This window comes from Schistocerca serialis, chromosome 1 (genome assembly GCF_023864345.2).
Source record: "Schistocerca serialis cubense isolate TAMUIC-IGC-003099 chromosome 1, iqSchSeri2.2, whole genome shotgun sequence".
Lineage (NCBI taxonomy): Eukaryota > Metazoa > Arthropoda > Insecta > Orthoptera > Acrididae > Schistocerca > Schistocerca serialis.
This window is the reverse complement of record NC_064638.1, coordinates 145,181,743-145,196,808: the sequence shown is the minus strand read 5'-3', so window position 1 is coordinate 145,196,808 and position 15,066 is coordinate 145,181,743.

Genomic DNA, 15,066 nt, shown 5'->3' with positions numbered 1-15,066 from the left:
ACGAAATTGTTGACATGGCGAACTCGCCAACACAGGAGAACAGTATAATGAATAATGAAGTTGAAAACAATTTAAGAAGTCGGAAAAATAGTCCGGAACCAATTCAAAATTTTTCACAATCAAAAAATTTTCAGAATACGAGATTAACGACAGAAGATTCTGGAATAGTATCGAACACAGATAGCTTTACGGCTATAACGAAGGAAGTTAGTTTTATGGGAAATGTTAGGGGCGAAAAGAATTTTGAACCAGTTAATATGGAGCAGTTGATGGGTGCTACATTAAATTTGGGATCACAGTTGGGATCTGAATTAAAAACAGTGGGATCACAGTTACGATCTGAATTTAAAACAGAGATGGGGACATTGGCAACACGTTTAGAAACTGATATGGGAACAATGGAAACACGGTTAGACTCACTGGGATCACAGTTAGGATCTGAATTAAAAACAGAGATGGGAACTTTGGCAACACGGTTAGAAACTGATATGGGAACAATGGAAACACGGTTAGACTCACGAATAGGGACATGTTTCAAAAATATGAAAGATGAATTAAAGAAAGAAATCAGAGAAGAAGTACAACCGATTTTGAATGCTCACAATAATAGATTAATTTCGATAGAAATTAGACAAAAGGAACAGGATAGAGAACAGGAAGAAAGAGATCGCGTGATAGTACAAAAATTTTCAGAGTTAAATTTACAACGTGCACACGATAAGGAAGAAATATTTGAGAGAATCGAGTAATCCGTACCAAATGACAGAATAAATAACCTAACACAACAATATGAACAGTAAACTACTAAATGTGTCAATACCGAAACCCGAGTCGCGACACTTACAGAAGACGTAAATAAACAGAAAGAAGAAATAGGTGATTTATCGGAAAGAGTTGAGGAGATTTCAGATAAATTGACAATTCTTAATTTAAATGGGGACAGAGATTCGGATGATACAGCTCCATTACCATTTGCAGAAACCGAAGAGGACCAGAACATAAAAAAGCATGTTGAAAATCAGGGAAAATTTAATGAACGCGTTAAAAGGGAATTTGAGGCATTACAAAAGCAAGTCAAACAAATTGAAGGCGAAATCGTAGGAAAAGACAGCAAAAAAAATTTAGAATCACGGATAGCAGAGGGGTTTGAAGAAAGTAATTTGTTTCATTTACGGGATGCAACAAGAGAGCGCCAGGCGAGCGAACTTGACAATAATCGTCATTGTGACTGGGACAGACGCGGTAGGTCTTTGTCGCCACGAGGCGAAAACTTTGACTATAAACACTTTTTGACTGTTCGGAAATTTAAGATCTTTCGCAATTCTAAGAATGACATATATCTATGTTCATGGTTAGATCAATTTATGTACGCACTTCCACCAAATTGGCCACTAAGTCACAAACTGGAATTTATGTGTGCATATTTAGAAAACGAACCGGCGACGCGGATGCGCGCACTTATTAGAGATTGTAATAATCTAAATGATTTTTATCATGCATTTTTATCGACATATTGGTCCGAAAACACGCAAGACAGAGTCAAACATAGTCTTATTATGCAGCGTAATTTTAAACAGTCTGAGTTCCGCACGCCGGAAGAATACTTTGAAGACATGATTCGAAAGAATCAGTTCCTGAACAACCCTTATAGCCCGACTGAATTAATTCGCATTTGTTTAACTAAGCTGCCACAATCCATAAGACAAATTGCTTTAGCTGGAAGATGTAAAGACGACATTGAGGCTTTTAAGACGTTGCTACAAGAACTTGAGTATGACAACGACGACGGGACTTCTTGTAATTTTTTCAGTAACAGTAATTACAATAGATTTTCAGAGAAAAGGGATAGTGATCGGGACGGACGTTATAGCGGTAATGTTGAGAATGACAGACGAAACAGACAGGACAATAGATACCAGCCTTATGACAATAACAGACGGTCTAACAGAAATTACACAGACAGTTATAATAACAGAAATTCCTACCGGAATGATCAATCATACGGAAACAGTAATCGATATCATCAAGACAGAAATTATTCATACAGTAATCGAAATTCTTACTACAGAAATAACCAGGGTAGTAGATCTAACAGTAATTTCAGAAGTGACAGTCGAAATTACACAAGAAGTAGTTATGCAGACAGACAGGAAAATAGAAATTTTAATAACAGACACAACCAAGAGTTTACATCTAACAGACAGGAGGGACCTAATTGGCATCCTCCGCGTGACAGAACTTCAGAGAGACAAGTGCAAATAGTAGAAATTGATCCGCGAAATGACGCGAATACTTAAAGACGTGACGTAAACAATCGACAATGACTTGTAGCTTCGGCTTCTGGCAGCAATATAGACGGTTCAGAAAGTAATGACACTACGACTTTACACTACGTACGCCTGGAAGACATGACAGACATTTTGCTAGACGAAAAGGAAAATAATGTAGACGCATTTTTACACCCTGTTATTGAAGTATGTGTGGGTAAGAATAAGTTCACTGCAGTTTTAGATTCTGGGAGCCCATTGAATGTTATTAGTGAATCAGTTTTTGGTATATGTGTAAGAACTATTGCTTGTCCTGTGTTACCCGTTTCTAAAACTACAATTCGAGGAGCGATTTCTGGAAAAAGTGTGGAAGTCAAACAACAGATCAACCTAAATTTCATATGTCAAGGATACGAATTTTCTGATAATTTTATTATTGTTCCATTACTCAGTACACAAATTATATTAGGTATGGAGTTTCTTAACACACATAACGCAATTCTGAACTTTAAAGAAGGAAGTGTGAATTTGACTGTTGCCGGAATGCCGAAATGTTTGAAATTTTTCGAGTGTTTAACAAGATCTGAATCAGATACAAGATGTTTAAGGTTTCTTACTTCTGATGTTTTCGTTGAGCATTATGACGACAGTGTGTTTATTCATGACAACGACAATAGATACAGAGTCGCGATGGATGATATAATTAATAGCGAAGAATTAATTAATGAAAAGGTTAAGAAAGCTGAAGTGTCAGATGACGTTGCAAGAGAAGAACTGCACCAAATTTTGACTTCACATGCTACAGTATTTAGTCATCACACAGGAACTATACAAGGCCTACAATATTTATTTAAAGTAAAAGAACACACACCATTTCGCGGGAAAACGTACGCTATTCCTTTGGCGTACAGAGACAAGGTTAAGAGTGAACTTCAATACATGTTAGATCAAGGCACTATTGAGCCAGCAGTCAGTCCTTATACCAGCCCATTACATGTCGTTCTTAAAAAGGATGGGTCAATTCATTTGGTCCTGGATTCCAGATAGATAGATAATATCATCATTCCTGAAACTGACCGTCCACAAAATTTAGATGAACTTCTTCAACATTTCCATGGAATTAAAGTTTTATCCACGATTGATATGCGCGCAAGTTTTTGGCAAATAGAACTCCACCCTGATTGTAGAAAATACACTGCCTTTTTAGCCTTTGGTAACTGTTATCAGTTTCGGAAATTACCGTTTGGACTTACTGTATCTTCAGCAGCATTCATTCGTAGTTTAAACGAAATTTTACCTGTTTATCGTCGTGACAATATTACTTCATATGTTGACGATATTATTATTGCTAAACATTCTTGGAGTGAGCACAACAAAATTTTGGATTCATTATTACGTATCTTTGCAAGAGTTGGCATTACAGTGAACTTGGAAAAATCTGAATTTGGTCGTTCTCAGGTGAAATTTCTTGGTCATATTATTTCTACAGAAGGTATTCTTCCTGATGCAGAGAAACTAGATGCTATTCGTAATTATGCTGTTCCTACCACAAAACGTGATGTTCATAGTTTCCTTGGTGTCTGTAATTTTCTTAGACGCTTTGTTAGATTGGACAATTTGGCCACACCTCGTTTATGTGAACTATCAGGAAAGAATTCTAATTGGTGTTGGGATGAGGAAGCTCAACCAGAATTTGAACAACTTCGTGATGCTTTAGTTGCTGCTCCACTTCTTTCACATCCGGATTTATCTAAAGATTTTTGTTTGGCGACGGACTCATCATACAAAGGCCTAGGTGCACATTTATTTCAAGAGATAGAAGAAAACGGCGTTGTAGTACAGAAGACTATTGCATTTGGAAGTCTTGTTCTCTCTAAATCAGAAAAGAATTATTCGATTACGGAACTTGAAGCTTTGGCTATTGTTTGGGCTTTCACAAAATTTCGGACAGTTTTGTTTGGCAGACATACTAAGGTTTACACCGATCATCGAGCTCTGGAATTTCTTATGTCAACAAAAATTAACACATGGAAGATTGTCACGATGGGCGCTGTATCTACAGGAATTTGATTTTAATATTGTTTACATACAGGGATCTTCAAATATTGTTGCTGATGCTTTATCACGTACACCTATGGGTTTGAAACAAAGTGCTGAGGAGGACTGCAAAGAAAACAATTATTGTTTGATATATATTCAAGGCGTTGCGTTCGAAAATTTTATTTCGTCTTCGCTCCAGGACATCGCTAAGGAGCAAAACAAGGATCCAATCGGGAAGGACATGAAGGAGAAGTGGAGGAGAAAGGAAAGCGTAGCGATTAGACATCATTATTTAGTTTGCAATTATATATTCTTTTTAAACGAAAATCGGTCGACAACTCTGTTTGGTTAGTTTGTGTGGTGTCACCGCCAGACACCACACTTGCTAGGTGGTAGCTTAAATCGGCCGCTGTCCATTAGTAGATGTCGGACCCGCGTGTCGCCACTGTCAGGATCGCAGACCGAGCGCCACCACAAGGCAGGTCTCGAGATACGGACTAGCACTCGCCCCAGTTGTACGGACGACATTGCTAGCGACTACACGGACGAAGCATCGCTCATTAGCCGAGCAGATAGTTAGAATGCATCGCTCACTAGCCGAACAGATAGTTAGAACAGCCTTCAGCTAAGTCAATGGCTACGACCTAGCAAGGCGCCATTAACGATTTTAAGATAGAGTCTCACTTGTATCATCAAGGAATACTGTATACAATGCTGTATACAAATGATGGATTAAAAGTTAAGTATTATAGCAGCTACATACTTTTCTTGCTACCATTCATTACGTATCCTGTTTCAGACCTCTATCTAGCCTACGTGAGATTAACGCGTGCCTTTCGGCTACTTCAGTGTGAGGTAGCTGTCTTGTTACGCCACAACAGTTTGTATTCCTGATGAGTGGGTCAATAAATTGATTTGGTACACACATTTCAATTATGCACACTTTGGTCCCAGAAACTGCTTCCATAAATTACGAGAAAATTGCTACTTCAGTAATATGGAAAAACGTATTCGATCAGTTCTTGCCAAATGCAAATTATGTCAAAAGGCTAAGCCGCCAACTATTTCTCACAGAGCACCGTTGTTTCCTATCATTCCAGCGAAATTAAAGGAGATGGCTGCAGTCGGTAGCAGTGGAATTGACATCAAAATATGTGTGTTTTACACCTTTACGCAAAGCAACAGCTCGTTCAGTATCTAACGCTTTCATCAAACATTTTCTTAAAGAAGTGGGTCACGTTGATAAAGTTATATCAGATAATGGATCACAGTTTCGTTCTAAAATTTGGCTTCGTACTCTACGGCGTCGTAAAATTAAACCAATTTTCATTTCACTTTTTCACCCTCAATCTAACGCTTCAGAGTTGGATGAAGGAAATCAATAAATTGTGTCGTCTTTATTGTCATCAGAATCACAGAACTTGGGATCAGTATCTTCATGTTTTTCAAAACATTCTGAATGAACTCCCTAATGATTCAACTTCTTTACCGCCTATATTGATATTAAAAAACAAAGCACCGACAAATCGCATATCTGAAATCGTTCCTTTTCCGCCTTCACGGAAACTGTGGCATTCGCAACTTGTCAACCTGGCTCTACAAAATATTGCATCTGCGGCTGCTAGAAGAGAGAAATCAGCTAAACGTCCTGGTCGTTTAAAAACCTTGTCAGTTGGTCAAAAGGTGTCTCATCGTTTGTCTCTCAAAGGAAAGGGATTGTGTCGCAAATTTTTTCTGCTTTATAACGGTCCATATAGAATTCGCAAAATTATTCATGATAACACTGTCGAAGTAGAAACTCTTAAATCTCGGCGCTCTAAGGGAATACATCACATATCGAACGTTAAAATTTTTGTGGAATGACATACTTTCGAGAAACCAACAGTTACACGTAAACATGCAGAGAATACAAGGATACCGCACCGTGTTCCGGCGGCGGCACATACTCAAAGCAACAGTCAAGTCTGCGCGGCGCACAAGGCAGTCGTTGACCGCAAACAATTGCTTCCTACGTCACGCGCCTACAGCTGATCGAGTGCTCAGTGCGAATGCACTGACAGCCATAAACAAATACACAGTCTAATTTCTCCGATTAAATTCAGTATAAAGCTATAGTGACTTGATGAATTATGTTAATAACGTTCAGTATTTTTCAGGATACGGTTGTAGAAAATATTTAAGACCTTCACGTAAATTCTGTGTGTGTCCGACGTTAAGAGGACTTGCTATCGAGAAAATTTCAGGAAGAATGTAATTTCGAAGAAGAAACTAATAAACTAAAAAGTAACTATTAATTGAGTTTATTTTTCAGGTAACATATTTCCACTTAGGTACGTACTTTAGACGTAATTTGCTGCTTGCGATTACGTGATTCATACTTCGTGCTAAATTTCATGTTCTATGAATTTACTTGTGAAGCGACGTGCTTGCGTACATTTACTGATTTTGATAATGATTGATTAATGAACAGGGTTGTTACTTGTGTATATTATGCATCGCTTGGCTGCACTGCTTTTTCACTGATGTCACACTTTTTTCTATTATGTGCCTGCTGTGCTTATTTATTTAAATTATAATTATCACCTGATTAATTGTGCTGATATGGTTATGTATGTAAGTTATACTTTGTGATGTATCTGCTTGCGCCTTCATGTTTACTTATTAAGATTACGTATGAACATTTATTTGCTTATGCTGATATGATGCTAATGACCTGTTTATTATGTAAGATATATATTTGCTGCTTTGCGTGTGGATTGCATATTTACACATTTCTGTTTTGTTGTCATAACTACTCTTTAATTTGGTGTATAGAAGCCGGCCGTAGTGGTCTCGCGGTTCTAGGCGCGCAGTCCGGAAACGTGCGACTGCTACGGTCACAGGTTCAAATCCTGCCTCGGGCATGGATGTTTGTGATGTCCTTAGGTTAGTTAGGTTTAAGTAGTTCTAAGTTCTAGGGGACTAATGACCACAGCAGTTGAGTCGCATATAGCTCAGAGCCATTTGAACCATTTGGTGTATAGAAATGCTGATATATGGTGTACGAACATGGAGTTTAGGTCACACTATGGTATTAATTACAGATTGTTCGCTTGGCAGAGCCTCGTTATAGGGATTGTGCTACATCCACTTGTTAACATTATGTTCTCTACTGGTATATTATCTCGCTATTGCATGTTTTGCTTACGCTCAGAGCTTTATATTTTGAGATAAGAAAATGAACTAAACGACATTAGTACAAGAAACTTCATTGAAGTCACATGAGCTGGAGGTTTTATGGAAGCTGTATAAATTTATGCTTGTAGGTAGGAAGCTAACGACATGACATACCAACACTAGGTTTTGACCATTGACAGTTATTACACTGCATTCTTCGTGAGCAATTGAAATAGCAAGTTACACTTGACACAAGAAATACTCCAGATGTTTGCTTCTGTTTTGCCATGATTCTTGAAGTGGTCTACACACTGTGAAATATTATGATCATTCACACTCCGTAATCGTACTTACTTACTGAAAGTTCTTCTAAATAAAGGCTGTTAGAGGTCATGTATGCATTTCTTTTATTTAATGATGGACAAGGTAACCAAAATGTTTTTTATGATTCATAATGAGTAGAAGATTTTGGTCAGATAGATTACACAGAGGTTGTGTGTGGACATTGTGTCTTCGGATTGTATGGGATTATGTATTGAAGTTTGCACTAGAATTTTATCTGTACTTGTTCGAGGAGTCTGACTAGAGGAAAGAGTTGTTATGGAAGTGAAATGATATTGGCGGTAAGGTTTATATGTATCGACGTATTGAAGAGGTATTATTGAGTTATTGAGATTGTGTGAAGTTGATGATTATTGGAATTTTAGTGGACAAGAGGTAAGGTAAATGATATTGATGATAAGGTTTATATGTATCGACCTAAGTGGTATTATTGAAGTATTAAGATTATGTGACGCTGATGATTATTGGAGTTTTGTTCGATAAGAGGTAAAGTAAGTGAGGAGCATATTTTTTGTTGGTTTATATGGAACAAGGAGGATGAAGATGGCAGACTGGAACACTCAAGTGGAAGGAAGATTGTCTACAAACACACTTTGTTAAATCACTAAGCAGTATATACTTTTTTTTTTGGAGAGAGGAAGTATTTGCATATCTTGGCACACCGATAGTTGTTCAGCAACTGTACATTTGATTTGGCTTGGCAAACATTGGTCTTGACATGATGACTATGACGTTGACTAACTATTATTGACTGTTTACATTGCTGCCACTACTACTTGATACACATGTTGAACATCAAATTTTGACAGAATTCCATTTACACAGTTAAAACTATTCAACTACACAGTAGTACTTAATGAGGAAGAAAGATGAGTGAGTGTGTTTTGTGTGTTTTCCTTTCCTAATCCGAAATAATTGGTACCGACCTATCTTCTAAATATTATTTTACTTGTTTGTTGCGGCTTGCACTGACACCCATAAATATCATAGGTTCACTGATAATTGTTTATTGTAATAGTTAATATGACAATTATCTGATATCATTTGTGTGTTCGTTATAATTTGTATGTTTAGTGTAAGAGCATTGTTAATAATTTTGTAAAAACAATTGTATGTGCATTCAAACTGTTGTTCATGCCTGCACCTGTGCAACATTAATGGGTGCCACATAGAAATGTTTAATTTCTGCTGATAAACTATGATGAACAGTGTGATTAGTGATAGTGAATATGATGGACTGCTGTCTGCACCTATTCAACATTGCTGGGTGCCACTGATGGAACTGCTTCTACTGAAATGATGTCACTTGTTGGTGTCTGCACCTGCTCAACATTGCTGGGTCCCACTGATGGAACTACTTCTACTGAAGATGTCACCTGTTGGTGTCTGCACCTGCTCAACATTGCTGGGTGCCACTAATAGAACCACTTCTACTGAGATAATGTCACTTGTTGGTGTCTGCACCTGTTCAACATTACTGGGTGCCACTGATGAAACTGCTTCTACTGACATAATGTCACTCGTTGGTGTCTGCACCTGTTCAACATTGCTGGGTGCAACTGATGGAACTGCTTCTACTGAGATGATGTCACTTGTTGGTGTCTACACCTGTTCAACATTGCTGGGTGCCACTGATGGAACTGCTTTACTGACATGATGTCACTTGTTGGTGTCTGCACCTGTTCAACATTGCTGGGTGCAACTGATGGAACTGCTTCTACTGAAATGGTGTCACTTGTTGGTGTCTGCACCTGTTCAGCATTGCTGGGTGCCACTGATGGAACTGTTTCTACTGGCATGATGTCACTTGTTGGTGTCTGCACCTGTTCAATATTGCTGGGTGCAACTAATGTGAAACGTACCCTTTGAAAAATTGTACAAGACTGTGCTTAAACTGACACACAATATTTTGTTAGCGCAACGCAATCTGACTTTCAAAATTCCCTACAAAAGAATGGCCCTGACTAACATTAAACTATACCTTTCACAAATCACTTACCTCACAAAAATCTTGGCTGCTCAAGCTACTGCAATACAGCGAGCGCCAATACTGCCAGCTAAATAAAAGATTCAAACTATGGAAGGCACTAACTACTGATAGGGATAGTTAGCAAATGAAAGATATTAATAGAGAACAAACAATGTATTTACCTTGATATCATCATATATAAATATAGCAGTTCATGACAAATTTCAAAACTCCGCCATCTCTCTCCCCACATCCACCACTGCTGGCAGCTCACCTCCAACTGCGCAACACTACGCGCTGTTCACAGCCAGCTGCCTAACACTACAATGGCGAGTATTACAACAATGCAAAGCAGCCACAGACTGCTACGTAACGTTGCCAATAAGAAAACATAAACAGCCTACTTACATAGCCCCCATGGTCCCCACAAAAAATTTTACAAATGGGACTGGGCAGTGGCCAATACAGATTTGAAAAAAATTTTTCATAATTACAATAACAAAGAAATCAAATGCACACACTTATTGATACAATGTTGGTCAAAAGCTAAAAATTTCTCACAGTCCATAAAGACAGTGCAGATTGTTCATCACAGTAAAAATGCAGAGTTTTTCTCAAAGTCTGAGCAGTAAAAGAAAATGCACACAGAAGTAGTGGATTTCCATGCAGTCTCGAAGAAGTAGTGTTGTCCTTCCAACGGAAAGACAGTGCTGACTCTTGACATGCATACAGGTAATGGGCCACAACAGAGCAAACCCACAGCAGAGTCAGTCGAAATTTTGAAGAGTATTGGTAGGTAGGTCATCACAGAGCAGACCCACTGTAGTCCTGGTAGAGATTACGGTATTGGTGAGCCACCAGAGGTGCAGACCCACTGCAGTCCTTGTAGAAATAATGGTATTGATGGATAATCAAAGATGTAGACCCACTGTAGTCCTTGAAGAGATAATGGTATTGGTGGGCCACCAGAGGTGCAGACCCACTGTAGTCCTTGTAGAGACGGCCAGCAGCCATCTGTTGCACTGTGCAGGTGCACAATCACCATCGTAGAGTCTTGCGGAGAATATAGCAAGTCCATAAACCACCACTTGTCCACTCACAAAAAATTTGTTTGACATGTCCTTAGAACCAGCAATGCTGTTATCCAGTCCCTTGCTGAATTATTAACACATGTGCAAACACTATCAGTCCCTACTTCTCACATATTGTCCATATACTATGACCAACAGAAATGTGTGCAGTGAAATGGAACTTACAAGTTAATAATATGATGAACTGGTGTCAAGTACAATTTTATAACATAAGAATACAATAACAAAGGTACAAAATACATCATTAAAAACATAACAATACAGATAACATTTGTAGTACAGGCTTTACAAAAGAATCGGACTAACATCAGTAGAATTATGACATGAGTACATACATAAAAGATCACAATAACTTTTGAAACATCAACTTCACACATGAGCATTAAACAGAACAGAATTAATAATGTCTAACATCTTTACAAAGTAAATAATATATTATTAATGCCAATTATATTCGAGGATAACAGTATTCCTCATCATAGTGAATGTAGCTTAATATTAAAAGAAGAAAAAATTCTATGAAACTACACAGAGACAGGAAGAAAGCAAATACACAACGGTACACAAACACATAGTGGGATAACACCAATAGGAAAGGACAGGGTTCGTTTTCAGTGTAACATTTGGTACTGCAGTCCAACCCAAAACTTCGTATATCTTTCCTCTTATTTCATCCTTTGTTTCCACCAAAAAAATTCTATCTAAGCATGCTTTCTGTATTTATATGTTCACACATTTCTTGCCTCAACATTTATTTCCAAGAAAATCCTACCTAAACCTGTTTTCTGTACTTTTTTTCGTATAACTTCTCAATGCATTTCTTCCAATTCATCGCAACTCATTCTCTTAGAGGCTACCCCCTCTTAAACTAACTTAAATCTACTGAGCTCAGATGCTAAACTAAGGGACGAGGCAATGCAGCAGCACAAAACAAGTAACACAAACAGCAAGGACAAAAAAAATCAAATTTGCAAAGCAAGCTACAGTAAATCTAAATTACCAAGCAATTCAACATTACAACTAATATGAGGCAATGCGCAGCAAACAAAAAAATAAATCTGGCTTAGCAGAGTAACACAAATTAAAGTTCAGTAGCACTATGCCTGGCAAACAGCAGCTTATATCTAAACATGACATAGCTCAAGCAGAAAAAATAGTACACTAAAGATAACAATGCAGATAAGGGAAATGTATAATCACATCTTAATGTCTAAGTAATTAAAGTCGTGCACCACAACAACTTATTGTAAAAGAAATATTACCATGTACTTGAAAAGAATAGTATGTATGCAGTTACTGTTACTAGTCCCTTCTTATTGTTCTTTCCTTTCCAAGTGCTCCTTTTTTGAAGAATGTAGATCACAAAATTATTATTTAATAGATCTGTTGACAGAAAGTGTTCACATTAGCAAATGCATTTAATGTTATTTTATGAAACCAATGCTGCAACACAGCTGGAAAACAGATGTCAAATGAAATAAGCAATTACGCAAACCAAAGCATAAAAACATCATTCAATAGCTATGTGGCATTTCGTAAGTCAGTAGCTCTCAACTCTCGTAGAAAGACGCTTGTCATAATCAGGTGTGCAGATGTAAAAATATTTCTCGTCATTTCATTAGGCATTTCAGTAAATATCATAAATTACGACCTCCACAGTATGCTTTCAACAAGGAAATGTCAATAGCGAGGATAATGGCCTCCCCTTTTTTTTTTTTACCTGTGCTTCCGGAAAGGCACACCCTAATGGCTTGTTCTCCAGGTGTCTGACACAGCGGTGTGCCGACGACGCACGTGCAGGTGGTCACTTAACTTTCTGACGGAAATATGTACGACAGCAGTTTCCGCTACAGTGACAGTCTCATATAAAAATATTTCACAGGTCAAGAATTAGCGTTGCAAATCTTGATATCATCATATATAAATATAGCAGTTCATGACAAATTTCAAAACTCTGCCATCTCTCTCCCCACATCCACCACTGCTGGCGGCTCACCTCCAACTGCGCAACGCTAAGCGCTGTTCACAGCCAGCTGCCTAATACTACAATGGCGAGTATTACAACAATGCAAAGCAGCCACAGACTGCTACGTAACGTTGCCAATAAGAAAACATAAACAGCCTACTTACAAATGGAACTGCTTCTACTGAAATGATGTTACTTCTTGCTGTCTGCACCTGCTCAACATTGCTGGGTGCCACTGATGGAACTACTTCTACTGAAGATGTCACTTGTTGGTGTCTGCACCTGTTCAACATTGCTGGGTGCCACTAATGGAACTGCTTCTACTGAAATGATGTCACTTATTGGTGTCTGCACCTGCTCAACATTGCTGGGTGCCACAGATGGAACTGCTTGTACTGAAATGGTGTCACTTGTTGCTGTCTGCACCTGCTCAACATTGCTGGGTGCCACCGATGGAACTGCTCCTACTGACATGTCTCTTGTTGGTGTCTGCACCTGTTCAGCATTGCTGGGTGCCACTGATGGAACTGCTTCTACTAAGGTAATGTCACTTGTTGGTGTCTGCACCTGCTCAACATTGCTGGGTGCCACTGATGGAACTGCTTCTACTGACATAATGTCACTCGTTGGTGTCTGCACCTGTTCAACATTGCTGGGTGCAACTGATGGAACTGCTTCTACTGAGATGATGTCACTTGTTGGTGTCTACACCTGCTCAACATTGCTGGGTGCCACTGATGGAACTGTTTCTACTGAAATAATGTCACTTGTTGCTCTCTGCACCTGTTCAACATTGCTGGGTGCCACTGATGGAACTGCTTCTACTGACATGATGTCACTTGTTGGTGTCTGCACCTGTTCAACATTGCTGGGTGCAACTGATGGAACTGCTTCTACTGAAATGGTGTCACTTGTTGGTGGCTGCACCTGTTCAACATTGCTGGGTGCCACTGATGGAACTGTTTCTACTGACATGATGTCACTTGTTGGTGTCTGCACCTGTTCAATATTGCTGGGTGCAACTAATGGAACTGCTTCTACTGAAATGATGTTACTTCTTGCTGTCTGCACCTGCTCAACATTGCTGGGTGCCACTGATGGAACTACTTCTACTGAAGATGTCACTTGTTGGTGTCTGCACCTGCTCAACATTGCTGGGTGCCACTAATGGAACTGCTTCTACTGAAATGATGTCACTTGTTGGTGTCTGCACCTGTCAACGTTACTGGGTGCTACTGCTGGAACTGTCAACTACTTGTTTATTGATATATTGACAAGATTTTATGTGAATATTTGTATAAACTGATTTTTTGTGTATTACTGTTTGTGAAATGTTATGAAACTCTTACCTGCACATATTTGTCATTGCTGACGCTATTGATTGAATTGTTTAACCACATGATACTCGTGAAAACTATTATGTAAAGTCACATGTATGAAAGAAATTGTATTCCTTACTGTATTTTATATATTAGGTTATTGAAAGGTCAGTGCAAAGCCAAAATTTTATCTAGTTATGTGATATTTACGTATTAATATTATCGTTTATTTTTGTCTGTATTTTTTTGGACGAATTTGGTGGTATTTTCACCACCAATGCTGGCAAAAATACCATCAAATTCTAGCCGTGGAGGAGGGCCATATGAAAGGTGGCTACACTGAGCCACAGCGCCAGAGATTGCGCCAAAGAGTATTATTCCGCCGCCTTCACTGGCAGTGTTTGTTGAGAAGTAGCCATAGTCAGTCGCTGTTGAAAAGTTCCCGTAATCAGTCGTTGTTGAGATGTGGTGGTAGTCAGTGCTTGTTCAGAAATTGTGGTAGTTAGTGCTTTGGTGATAGGATGTCGATGGCTGTACTATTTGAGGCCATGTTGTGTGCAGATGTTTTGATGGGCTAGACAGCAGATGTTGTTCGAATGGAGATATTGTAATGATCAGAGTACTTTTCGTCAATATATATGAAGGTAAAAAATTCCTTTTTTTCCATTATTTCAATGTCTTAAACAATAATGCCTCTTGGTCACAGGTTCAGTCAACAAAGCATTTGGCTCGTCTTCTTGTATTAGACTGTATTTCTGGTTTCGATGTGCAATTATAGTATTTCTGTTTATTTTTGTAATTACTTCAGTATAAATGGTATTTAAAATATCTTGTCTTATTGAGGAAGAACCGTGCCAGATGTGTACGTTGAATCACACTTACACACACAGAACAGTTACACTTATTCTTTGGTTTC